Source organism: Pinus tabuliformis, chromosome 7, assembly GCF_031772625.1.
Source record: "Pinus tabuliformis cultivar Carrire ecotype Pingquan chromosome 7, CPIR1, whole genome shotgun sequence".
Classification (NCBI taxonomy): domain Eukaryota; kingdom Viridiplantae; phylum Streptophyta; class Pinopsida; order Pinales; family Pinaceae; genus Pinus; species Pinus tabuliformis.
The window spans coordinates 985753265-985767487 of NC_142293.1; positions in this window are offsets into that span (position 1 = coordinate 985753265).

The window sequence follows — 14223 nt, forward strand, 5'->3', positions numbered from 1 at the left end:
CACCTGATGCCAATTGTTCAGATGAATCAACTACTTTTACAGGCGCTGCTTTGTTTGTTTGCACATGTTGTGCCCCCAGCTGTATCTGCTGCTGCTACACTTCTCTCACCTGTTTGTGCAGCTCTTGGTCCTTTCAAAGTTTCTCCCCCAGCTCATGCAACTCCTTATCCCTTTGCCTTCGTGCGATTCGCTTGTCGCGCTGCTGCCTCTTTGCCTCTATAGCCATAACTGCCTTCTCTACAAGTGGATTTGCTCGAAACTTGCAGCTTTTCTCCTCCTCCATGCGATCGAAAATCTTCCTCTTACCTTTGTTGCGCATTGGTATGCTTACCTTTGCTGCCACTACTATTGGTGCTCTTAGTGATGCTGCTCCATGTTTCTTTGATAGCCACTCCACAATGAAGCCAACTGGTTCACTGGGTCTGGAGAAACTATAGCAATATCTCCATGGGTCCTCCTCGGCCCAATGACATGCCTTGTGGATCCAGTTGAACTAAAATCTCATGTACTGGTCTTTCACAATGCAATGTGGGTCATATAGATTGTAGCTGCAGAGGTTGAATGGGTACTTTTTCATTAGTTCTGCTTTGACAGTTGCTTGCTTGATACTCTGGATCTCATATAACCCAATCCGCAATGGAAGAGTGGGCCAAGGTGCCTTCTTCTTCCGATGCAGTCTAGCTGTCAATCCTGTCGAGATGTGATATGCTACTTCCTGCATGACAAGTACGTCCAAGGCAAACTTCGGAAGAACATGCGGAGGCTTCTCCGCACTGAACATTCAGATGAAAGTGCTAGACGGTGAGGCATACCAATCTGCAATGCCTATCAATGCCTCCATTTCTTCCTTTGACATGCAAGGTGGATCCTGTTCGAATATCATCTTGTACATAGGGGTGAAAAAATGATCAGACAACTGTGTGATTACTCCTTTGAAGCTACATTCAGATAACAACTTGAAATACGTGTTCACAACAGTCTCCGCTGGTGACCATGCCCACTCCAAACCCAGGAACTCCTGTCAGGCATAGATTGCATCTAAGATGTAGGCGGACATGTAAATCTCTGCATGCATACCTCTGGGTGACTGTCGAGCCTTCATTACTTGTTCCTTTAGCTGATGAGCCAATATGCCAGACCAGTTACATGGTTTTCCTTCTCTAGCCAATTGGTCCAGTGCAACCACCCAACTCTGTGGGAAGGTTTCCGTGCTTGCTTGGCCATACAGTCGACATGAAAATATGACCAAGTATTGGTACGCCTTCCTCAATATCTTTGTCTTGTAGATCTGGTTGGGTGTCAACCTGAATCGAGCTAGCTCCTTTACCCAGTTCTTCAGAATGTCTCTGGAGTTAGCACTGCTATTGGGTAAGCTTAATGGAGTCTTCATGACAGTCACTGGCTCTAACATTTGATATATCTCATCATAATCTCATGCCCATAAGGTCCCAAGCTTCGTCCCACTGACACTGCTCAAGGTCATCGTCTTGGGATCAGTGTGAGAGACGATCCAATGTATCATGTCCGCGCATGGGAACGCAGGATATCTGCATGAAATCAGGTACAAGCCGGATTTGTGAATGTTCACGTACACCTGATGTCTTCGAGGTCTTCCCCAAAAGTGCCTGCAAATTTTTCGTTGACCTCTTGTCGCTTCAGTTTTATGTCCTTGTCTAGATACAACTTTTTATCTTCATGGATCGACAGAATAGAAGACACTCGCTCAACTGCTACTCCAACTGCATTTCCATTAGTGTCCTGTGATATTTTTCTCTTGGAAGCCATTGAGACGGATGAATGCCTGAAAGATCTGGAGACAAGCAACATGCATGGCAAGAAATTTGTTAGCAAAAAACAAAGCAAATTCGGGGAATGACACAACACATGCCTGGGAAACTGATGGGAAATATTGCGCAATTTCTTCTGGGAGACTTGGTGATTAGCTTCCAGAACTATGCAAAAGGTAGTTTGGGCTATCTGGGAGGTAATATTGGTTGCTGCACTTTTGCAATGTTCAATCTAGTCTGGTTGCTGGGATTGCACAATGCGCAATTCTAGTTGGGAGTGACTGCAGGCTCAGGGACTGCGTTGCGCAATTTTCTGGGCCAGCAGTCACTGTCCCTCAGAAATGCGCAAAATAGTCCTGGAGGATAGTGTTGGGAAAAAATTCACATTTTTGGAGAGGAAGACAAAGCCTTCCTTTCCCAGATTGCACAATGTTGTCTTAGTGAAAGCAGAGTCTGGGCCGAGGTTGACCCGACTCGCTGATGGCAACTGAAAGCATATATGACGGTGAATGCATGGTGACACTAAGTGATAGCAGAAGTGATTGACAATGCATGCAAACATGAATGAAAGATTCATCAAATAGATCAACATGCATGTGGGTGAAGCGAATCGCCAAATCGACGACCGTTCGTGCAAAACAGTTTCATGCATGCGAAAATAGTGAGATAGCAACAAAAACTGAAACAGAGCTAGGACAAGCTAGTATATATGTAAATGACAACAAGTGTTCAAGGAAATCAAGAAAACAACACTCACATAAGAGAATACACAAAAAGAAACGGAAATGATGAAAAAGACAAGTTGAGGCCACTTACCTGTGAATAACTGATCCGAATGTGTCGAAGAGTCCTGGATGTGCTATGGGATGTCAGAGCTCCAAGATTGATGTGAAAGAATGAGCTATTATGCATCGAATAAACAAGTTTTGGCTTATGACGCGCATGCCACAAATCTAGGAAAAAGCGACACTTGGAGGAAGTTTCTAAAACAACTTTGCATGTAACCTCCAGCCGCTAAAAATAGCTCCCTGAATCATGGGATGCCTTTTGCATGTTTCCTTTTGCTATTATGGGAAAATAGCAAGCCATGCATGCAAGTCAAGTTTCCTTGGTCCCGGGTGGAACTGGTAAATCAGACTGCTCATGCATGAAGCTTCTCAACTGCTCGAGAAAAATGCGCATTTATGGCTGGGAGCTGGGCTGGCTTCCCAGGATATTTGCACAATTTTTGGGCAGAGCAACTAACTGCTGCCCATATTTACGCAAATTCTGGGCTGAGCAGCCCTGCTGGGGAAAATTGCACAATTTTCACTGGGAGTGTTGACTGGGAGAATTGCACAATTTTGGAGCCCAATAGGCTGCTAGACAGGATTGCACAATTTCTATAGGGAAGGCTCGTTTCCCTCCAGAAATGTGCAGTTTCTGGGGGGAGCTGCTCAACTTGCAGCTGGACCAAGTCTGGGTAATCAGCCTGTGAGGGGAATGCATCAAGCTGTGATTGACAGGCTGCCTTTGTGCAAGAAAAACACTGAAGCTTGTGTACTTGACGAAGCAAGACAAGGTGTTGTGAAAGGTTGGTAGGGAGGATCCAAAACGAGGCTAAGGAAAATTTTTGGAGGGTGGTTGTAGCCACTACAACAGAGTCTGGTCTCTGTATCCACATAAAAGGTGATAATTGTTAACAATAGAAGGAATCCTCGGGAAATCATGGCAGATAATATTTCTTTTGCTAAAACAACACAGGATAACTCCGAATACCTATTGAATGAGAATGCACGATTGAGTAGAGAGTTAGCTACAGTAAAGAAATAGGTGAAACATCATGTCATGGAAAACCAATGACTATCTTCCCATAACTTTAATAAAATAGAATGGAAGTCAACCATATAGGAGGAATTAGGGCCAATGAAGGATACCATGGTGTTAGGATATTCCGACACATAGGATATAGTTAAGTCCAACTTGGTCTAGCATAGAGTTAGGTAAAGTGTGTTTCTTTACCGTTGTACATTTTGTAACTTACAATCCGACGGTCACGATATGTAGTGATCCGACGGTTCACTCTCACCTCGGTATTACCGACACTTGATCCGTGGCTTGACACCTGATTGGTCCATGAGTTCTATTTAAAGCGCATGGAGGGTCATTGTTCGGGTAATCCGTGCATGAGAGAAGCTTATGTAAATTTTCATTCTTTGATTAATAAATTGCCTGTAGTACCCACGTTGGGACAGGCCGTGGAATGTTTCCCTCCTTGCACTCTGAGGGTTTTAACCACGTCAAAAATACTGGTGTATTGATTTGAGATCTGGTTGTGAGCGGTGTCCTTTTGGTATTCTTTCTGTGGAACTTACCTTGTATATCACAATTTTATGATGAAATGATAATTTTACATGAAGTAGTGGCGCCCCTTGTTGGTATATAGAAGAAGGCACAATAACTTTTAAAACTCATAAAGGTGGAAAACAAAGCTATTGATCAACTCCAGGAATGGGCTTCCAAATATCTAGATGTTCCACAAGAGTTGGTTAGATAGGATATGTTTGCTGTTGAAATAGACAGAGTATAGTTGAGACTCCACCATCAGAATTATATCTGTTATGAAACCAGCTCAAGAGAAAGACATAAAAGATAGATCAACGCCTTAAAATTCAGCCTCTTCGAAGGGGCAACCTCCTTTACATTACATAAATGAACAATTCTTGGATGATTCAAATGACAAAACCTCCTTTCTATATATAGGAGTCTAAGGAGTCACAATATAACCCAGCCGACCTAACAATAATAATATAAAGCCACAAAAATAACAATAGAGGGATTCTATGGGGCACAATAATAACAATATGGGGACAATAGGGGCACAACAATATTAATAAGGGGTACAACTACAATAGTAATGGGGTAATCACTAGTATTATAGGGACCCAACATGCCCCTCTCCTTCAAAAAAGTGTTTTCCTCAACGCTTGAGTAGTTCTGGATGCTTCTGTATAAAATTCTCATCCTCCCATGTGGAATCTTCAGCAGATAAGTTCTTCCACTTGATAAGATACTCTGAAATTGATCGATTTCGTAGCTGTCGAGTTCTTGTTTCTGTGACTGCTTCTGGTTCCAATATAATTTTTCCTTCCTCGTCAAGTTCTGGCAATATTGTTTGAACTGGGAGCTTGTCGCCTATAACCTTCTTTAAACATGAAACATGGAAAACTGGGTGCAATCGAGAAGCTGCAGGAAGCTCCAATTTGTATGCCATAGTACCAATCTTTTGCAACACCTTGTACGGACCATAATACTTTGGTGATAATTTATTATCCTTCTTAGCTTGCTTGAGGGACATTTGCTTATATGGTTGTAGCCGTAGGAATACCCAATCACCTACATCAAAACTTCTTTCGCTGCGATGTTGATCTGCCTGTTGTTTCATTCTATTCTGTGCCAACACGAGGTTATCCTTTAAGAGTTGGAGGACTTGTTGTTGATGTTCGATGTGATGTTCCACTGCTTGAACCTTAGAATTTTCTCTTAAATATGATGTGATGGATGGTGGTTGATACCCATAAAGTGCCATAAATGGGGTCATTTTTGTTGCTGTATGGAAGGAAGTGTTATACCACCATTCAGCCAGAGGCAACCATTTGACCCATTGTGTCTGTTTATCAGATACAAAGCAACGAAGATATCCTTCCAAACATTTGTTTACTATCTCAGTTTGCCCATCAGATTGAGGATGATAAGATGAGCTATGAGCTAACTGAGTACCAAGACAAGAAAATAATTATGTCCAAAAATTTCCAGTGAAAATGGGATCTCTGTCACTTACAATAATCTTTGGGTTTCCATGTAGCTTTTGAATTGTTTCCATAAATGCAGTAGAAACTGTACTGGCTTTAAATGGATGTGATAATGCACAAAAGTGTGCATACTTGGTAAGTCTGTCAACTACCACCATGATGACACTCTTTCCCTCAGACTTGGGTAAACCTGTGATAAAATCCATTGAAACCTCCTCCCAACGTTGGCTTGGAATGGATAAAGGTTGTAATAGACCCGGTGTCTTAATTGTTTCAACTTTATTTTGTTGGCAAACCAAACATTCCGCCACAAACTTTTGAATATCTGATTTAAGGCCATCCCAAAAAAATTCCTTCTTAACCCTGTGGTAAGTTTTTAAAAATCCTGAGTGCCCTCCTAAGGGAGAAGTGTGCAATTCCATAAGAATCTTTTGTTTTAGCTGGGAATTCTTACAGAGGTATAAGCGATCTTTGTACCATAACGAATCATTTTTCCAGCTAAATGTATCAGAAGTACTGGAATCTTGTTGTAACTTTCGAATAAGTGCCCACACTTCTTCGTCATTCTTCCATTCCTCCCTTGCTTCGTTTATCCAATCTGGTTGGATAATAGAAATGGCACACAACAATGCTTCCACATCCTCATCCTTTCTTGAGAGTGCATCTGCCACCACATTTTGCTTCCCTTTTTTGTAGATGATTTCAAAGTCATAACCCAACATCTTTGTGACCCACTTTTGTTGCTCTTCAGAGGATAATCTTTGTTCTAAAAAGTATTTAAGGCTATCATGATCCGTTTTTACCTTGAAGTGTCTTCCCATTAGGTAGGGTCGCCATTTCTTAAGTGCATGGAGTATTGCCAACATTTCCTTCTCATAAATAGCTTTGTGTAAAAACTTTCCCTTGATTGGACGACTTTCAAAAGCAATGGGTCTTTCATCTTGCATTAAAACAACACCAATTCCATTTCCTGAAGCATCACATTCCACAATAAAGGTTTTTGTGAAGTCCGGTGTAGCTAAGACCGGTGCTTGGCACATTGCCTCTTTAAGATGTTCGAAGGCCTTTGTTGCTTCCGGAGTCCATGAAAATGCATCTTTCTTCAATAATGTTGTTAGAGGTGCTGCTATTCTCCCATAATTCTTAACAAACTTGCGATAATACCCTGTCAACCCGAGAAATCCTCGCAGATGCTTTATGGATGTGGGGATTTTCCATTCCTTAATGGCTTTAATTTTGCTAGGGTCTACCTTAACTCCTTCATGAGATACAATATGACCCAAATATTCCACCTCTTGTACTCCAAAGAAACATTTGGATCTTTTTGCATATAATTGTTTCTCCTCCAATAGTTGTAGCACCCTGTCAACATGTTCAACATGATCCTTCCAAGACTTGCTGTAGATTAGTATATCATCAAAAAATACTAACACAAATTTTCTAAGGAATGGTTTGAAAATTGAATTCATCAAACCTTGAAATGTTGAAGGTGCATTGGTAAGGCCAAAAGGCATGACCAAAAATTCATAATGACCCTCATGAGTTCTAAATGCTGTTTTCGGAATGTCTTCAGTCTTCATTCTGATTTGATGATATCCTGAACGAAGATCCAACTTGGTGAAGTAAATTGATCCATGCAATTCATCCAGTAATTCATCAATGACAGGAATGGGAAACTTATCTTTAATAGTGAGCTTGTTGAGCTCCCTATAATCCGGACACATGCGCCATGATCCATCCTTCTTGTGCACCAATACTACTGGAGCAGAGAAAGAACTTTGACTCGGTTGAATTATACCAGCCTCTAGCATTTCTGCAACCATACGTTCAATTTCACTCTTTTGGGCATAGGGATATCTGTACGGCCTGATGTTTGGAGGAACACTTCCTGGAATCAGATGAATAGCATGATCATGATCACGAATAGGTGGGAGACCTTTGGGAGTCTCAAATACCTTGGAATGATTGTCCAAGACTTTTTGGAGATCTGGAGAAATAGATGATTCCAATGTGGAAACATCTAGCGAACATAATTGTGCAATTACACCTTTTGTTCCTTTTTTAGAAGCTTTGTCATACCGTTAGAGCTGATTATCTTTCCTGGTTTCCCTGCAATACCCCTTAATTCAACTTCCTTTCCTTCCACAGAAAATTTCATGAAAAGTTCTTGAAAATTAAAAGCTATTGTACCCAAGGATTGTAGCCATTGGACTCCTAGTACAACATCAACACCTCCCATTGGAATGGAAAGCATTGGGCTAGTCAATACATATTCTCCCATGGATAGCTTGATATTATGGCACTTTCCAGAGCAATTTATTGTTCCTCCATTTGCAACCATCACTTGACACTCTGGTGCTGGATATAAGAAGCAATTCAATTCTTTTGCTACCTTACAATGAATAAAATTGTGGGTACTTCCTGAATCAATCAACACTATTACCTTTTTCTTCTTGATTTGTCCTTCTATCTTGATGGTTTGAGGAGTGGTAATTCTCGCCAATGCATTACAAGATATGGTTGGATTCATTTGTTCTTCATCTAGGCTTTGTTCCTGGAGTATATCCTCTTCTTTTGACCTTTCTTGCTCCTTTTCTTCTTCCTCTTCGCAATCTATGTAGAATAATATTTTCTCAGCACACTTATGACCTTTAGTGTATTTTCTATCACAACTGTAACAAAGCCCTTTTTCTTTTTCTTTTTTTTCCAGTTGTTGTGGTGACAACCTTATAGGTTGTGGAATACTAGCGGCAACAACACTTCCTCTTTATAGTTGTGAGTGGTATGCTTCCTGGTTGCCATAATTTTGCTTTCCATTTTTCTTGCTAACCTGAATGCCTTCTCTAATGAATCAGGTTCCCAAAGGCGAACATCATGTTGGATATTATCCTTTAAAGAACCTATGAACACATCAATCCTATGCTCCTCTGGAATATTTTTTACCCTTATGTTCAATTTTTGGAACTCCTCAATGTGCTCCATTATTGAACCCTTTTGTTTGAGACTTATCAATTGGCTAAAAAAAGTGTTGCTTTTTGTATCCTCATAATGTGCTATCAATTCTTCCGTAAAAATTTCCCAAGTGATAAATTGTTTATGAGAGCAAAGCCATTGATACCATACAAACTGATTTGGTTCCAAATATAAAGTTGCAATACGTACCTTTTGTGTGTTTTGCACATTAGATCGAAAAATTGCTCCATCTGTAATATCCATGTTGCGGGATCCTTGCCATCAAACTTCCTCATATCGATTTTTGGAATATGGTGCGTCTTCGATCCAACATTAGAGTCTATGAAATCATGATTAACATTTCCTTTGGTTGCATCATGAGTTTCCTTTCCTCCCCTTTCACCATTAGTAAGTATTTCTTATAGAAAATTTGTCAAATCTGCCTTCAAATCTATCTTCAAATCGTCAATATTGGCTTCCACGCCCTTTATCTTAGATTCCACTCCATTTATCTTAGCTTCTGTTAGCTTTTGTGAGAGTGAAATTTGTTGCACTTGGTCTTGTAATTTTGATATATCATGTAGCATTTCTTCCTCTTCTTCATGAGTCATGCTAGAGCTTTCAAATTGCTTACTAGGTGTTTGCATTTTCTTTCCTTGGGGCATCAGTTACCGATAATAATGCTCTACTATGCCCTTTTAATTCCTTCAAAATAATTTTTCAAACCAAGCTTAAGCAAAAATTTAAAAAATCTACACACCTTTTTTCACTTTGTAGGAGCTCGATATTGCCTCTGATGTATCTCTGTAATTTCGGATCATCCAATTATGAAATTGTGACCTGTGGTAGCCCTCTATGTCCTCTTTCCAATGCCACCAGTCTGACCCCAATTGGATTCTCCAATGAAGAGTTATGCCAAATCTCCCACAGTGACCTGATTATAGACTAATTCAGTAGAGCGAACTTGTATGATGTGCCACGTGTCCCTGTTTTGACCTTTGGCTCTGGAAAATATATACAAGAAACTAAAGTCTGTCCTCTTTCTGTACCTTCTTACAAAATTTCAATCCGATGCTCAGAGAGAAAGTTATGATGATTTTCCCCAGGTCACCTGTTTGGAATGTAATTCAGGAGTTTGCAAAAAGACCAACTTCCTCAGATCATATCTCCGCAAATATAGCGTGAAAAACTTTGAAATTCGGACCTGAGCTTCACCGCGATGTCTTCTCAAATGGGTTTTTTTTAGCTTCTGAAACGTCACAGAAAAAAGTTATAGTGAAAATTCCACGATGACCTGTTTGGAGCAACGAAACCCTAGAATCCAAAGCTCTGATACCAAATGTTATGAAACCAGCTCAAGAAAAAGATAGAAAAGATAGATCAACGCCTTAAAATTCAGCCTCTTCGAGGGGGAAACCTCCTTTACATTACATAAATGAACAATTCTTGGATGATTCAAATGAAAAAAACTCCTTTCTATATATAGGAGTCTAAGGAGTCACAATATAACCCAGCCGACCTAACAATAATAATATAAAGCCACAAAAATAACAATAGAGGGATTCTATGGGGCACAATAATAACAATATGGGGACAATAGGGGCACAAAATATTAATAAGGGGTACACCTACAATAGTAATGGGGTAATCACTAGTATTATAGGGACCCAACAATATCTATCTTAGAGAACAATCGAATAACACTATTGCTTCCTATAATCTATTGCATAATGGCTTAGAGTCTCTAGCAAAAAACACAGGATGCCTCTAGTGGGATCAATTGGAGAGGTAAGAGGCAGGGAAATCATCTTTCAGGAAGTGAGGCAGTACATTGAGAAAATCAAGCAGACATCGACAAAACAAGGCTTGGAGATCACTAAATACATTATTATACAATATTCCATCACACCAGCTAAAGCTCACATGAAGTTGTCATGGCTATGGAATAGTGTACAATTAATCTCCAAATCTATATTTACAGAAGCATTGGAGGTGAAGATGCAATTTGCAGTGGACTTTTTGGTTCGGATCAAAGTCATTGCTATAAAATTTAGAGCATGACATACATACATTACAAATGAGCAGAATGAAGAAGCAACTAACTTGTGTTTTTGAAAACATATTTGTCCTATTAGCAGTTTTGTCTCTTATAGCCATTGTCTTATATGTATTTTGTTTGTTGTAATAAATGTTATGCAATAAAGTCCAAGAGACACATGTGGAATATGAAAAGACACGTGGAATGTAAAGGGTCATGTATAGAATGAAAGGTTGTATGGAAGCCCATAGGTCACAAAAGTTGAAGAGTCATGAGGAAACTCAAAATTCATTGTCATTTGTTATAAATAACTCCTCATAAATCAAGTAAAGGGCAGGGATTCTTAGAATCTTGCCTTGGATTCTCTTGTGTCACATAGGAGATAGATCATTATTTGGAGAAGCAATTCATGGCTTCATGTTTCATTACTAGATCTAGTGTTTCACCTATGTAACAATGTACTTGGAATCTTTCATTCATAATTAGAAGCTCCTTGAGCCAACACTTCTTCATGCATGTATCGTGAATGTAGTAAGACTATTATTTTTATGTTTGAGGTATATGTTGGCGAAATTACATACTAAGACTAATGAACTATTTTGTTGCTTAGATAAGGATATTGTTGAATGAGTGCTATTATGTTTTCATGATTGTTGTTTATCTTGTGAACTAATTTGTAGGTAAGTAAAAAAATCCTTTCTTTTCACTCCCGGGTCTCCCTTAGGATAGTACTATTACTTCCCTAACTAGACATTTGTTTCCCTTTACCAACCGTAGAAGTTTCCTGTGCATTCTACGTTTGGTGTCACACAAAACTTACATACTTTCTGCCCCAAAGAAGTGTTTGCGATATCTTGTGTATGTGTGTGTGTTTTAACCAAGGCGTATCTCTAAAACCTTTGCAATGGTGGTCTGACCATACAGACGGATGGGACTCCTACACCAAATGGTGTGAGGTCTATTTGGGACCTCACATCATGGAGATCCCTTGCATGTTGGTGGTATCCAACACCGTCAACAAAAGGAAGGGAAAATCCCTTTGGATATTTTAAGAGCACCATTTATCACCAAAACTCCGTTACATGTCTCTGAAATCAACTATTGTATCTTTCTACAACAACTAATAAAGAGGATTTGTTTCCCATTCCCTTGAGTTGTAGTTTTCTTCATTGTCTCCTATATGTCTCATGTTTTGTTTCTCACCTAGTTACATTGCATTTGTGTTTATGTTTTGTTTTTAATCAAACTAATTGTGGGCTCATTTGAAGGTGGAAACCAAGCTACAAAAGAATACTTGGATTTGGTACACCATTGCTTCAAATCGACAATCATGGGGAGGAAGGCTTGTATGTTACCAATTTGAAGTATTGTGCTCAAATGTTGTATGTTTTAACCCCATACAGAAATTACCTGCATACAAATTCTAAAACGTAGAAAATAAGCAATGTGAGAGCATAACACATAAAACACATATACACAGAGATTTTCCCTTAGATCCCAAAACCTAGACGACCAAATTGATTTTTCATTATGTTCCTTTCAATGTTACAATACATATATATACATGCCAAAGCATCCAATACCATGGACCAAAAACCATTTTGCCCAAAACCATGTGTGAAAACCATGCACAAAGCCATAGGTAGGTTCACCCCACCTAATATAGGGTCCAAAAAAAATTTCCCCGCTGTCGAGGGGGGCTACCCACCCCCCCTCAAACCCCCTGGATAGGGGGCGCTACCACCCCCCGTTGCGTAATCGACACAACGAAGGAGGGGCTCTGACCCCCATCTAACCCCCCGGTTAACTAAGGAGGCTAGTCGCGGAAAGAATATAACACAACCCAACAAATGTAGTGATCTGTCATGTGAATAGAGTTTGGGAAGAAGCTAAAGGTTTGGTATTGGACCCCATCCTCTTGAGGACCTTAGATACTAAGTTCTATAGGATTGTAGGCTAATTTTGGATCACTGAGGCTGTTGGGTGCGGGATCCCCCAAGGGAAGTTTTGGGGCTTAGAGCCCATATTTTGGTCAAAGATTGTAATTTCGATGTAAAGACTCTGCATTTTGTGGGCGCGGAGTGCGTAGTTTGTAAAAGAGTCATAGGGTTGTCCGCCCTTAATTTTGTTATTGTAATGTCGGCTGGATTGTATAAACAGAGCGAGGTTCTAAGTAGTTAAGACATCTAATCTAAGCATAGTCGAAGATGAAGAATTGAGTTGTATCCGTGGAGTAAAGTCTAGTTTTGGGTCGTAGAGTAGGAGAAGGCTCTGTAGCTGAGTGCGTAGAGGCCTAGTAGTCTATAGCTGAGTGTGCGGACCCGTGCAGCTGAGTGTGCAGGGCAAGTCGAGTCTGTAACTGTTGGAAGTAATAATAAAGAGAAGTTTCCTACCATTTATGTGTATTTATTTCCTGTTTTATGCATCTATTACATTGGATATAAATTGCACTTTTAATGCTTATATGATGCGTGAATGTGTATAACCGTGTTGAGTAAGCGAACGCAAGTTAGAATAACTATTTACGCGAAGATAAGTAAGGTATGTTAAGAAGATAAGTAAGATATGCGGTGTAGTTTGGGGAAATAGCACAGGTCGCTGCCATAGCTACGCGAAAGCATCTCAGCTCCTGGTTAAGGTTGCGCAAAAGACGATTATAAGAGATCGCCAAGGTATTGAAGGTTAGAACAGTGCGCGAAGCGACCTGTGCGAAAACAGATCTAATTAGACTAAATCTATATCTCAGACATCTCAAGGGTGCGGAAACTTGGTTCCAGCATCCCCCCATACTGCTTCAGGTGAGACTTTAGTCCGTACTCAGCAGGCTGATGCCGAAAGGGCCAGTAGTGTAGGGATTTGTTTGACTGAATAACTCCGAACCTGGGTCAAGCCCCCATAAGCCAACAGAGGCTATTGTAGCCTAGGTAATGGATAAAGCCCAAGCTTTCCATAAAGAAACTCTAAATGCATTGTAACTATTTGAAAGTAAATTTAACGTTATATGTAAGGTAATATATTGTTTTGGCTTCTTTGTAGCATCGACCAGAGGAGAATATAAAGAGTAGAGTTAATAGGAGCTAGTGTGGGGAACTTCTACCAACCCCATGATTTTGGAAGAGGAGGATCAACTTCCATACCTAAATATTGATCATTCCACACTTGTTCTCGATGCCAAGGAGATTGGGATAGCAAAACAACATCAACCATGTTAGGCCTAAAACTTGGTTTGTGTTCATTTTTTCTTTCTATACTATTTATCTAGCAAGTGCAATAGATACAGGCTTTTAATAACATGTGTGATTTTTTTTGGATTTTTAGTTTTTTTTGCTAAATTTAATTTAGAAATAGACATATTAATAAACTTGGAGTTGGAGGGTGACTAATTTCCCTAATAACAATTACATAACATCTAATCATAGATACTCTACCATTTATTCATAATGTAAAAATATAAATAATTTTAAATTAATCTTATACTTACCCTACAAATCTCCGAATTAGAGTGAAAAAGCTAAACTAGCCACTAATTATTATAATTTTTTTATAACAAATTATATGAATTTAAAAAATAAGATAATACATCATAATTAGTTTTGCTTTTTCATAAAATTATAATGATAAATAAGCTACAAATAAACTACATTTATATTTTATA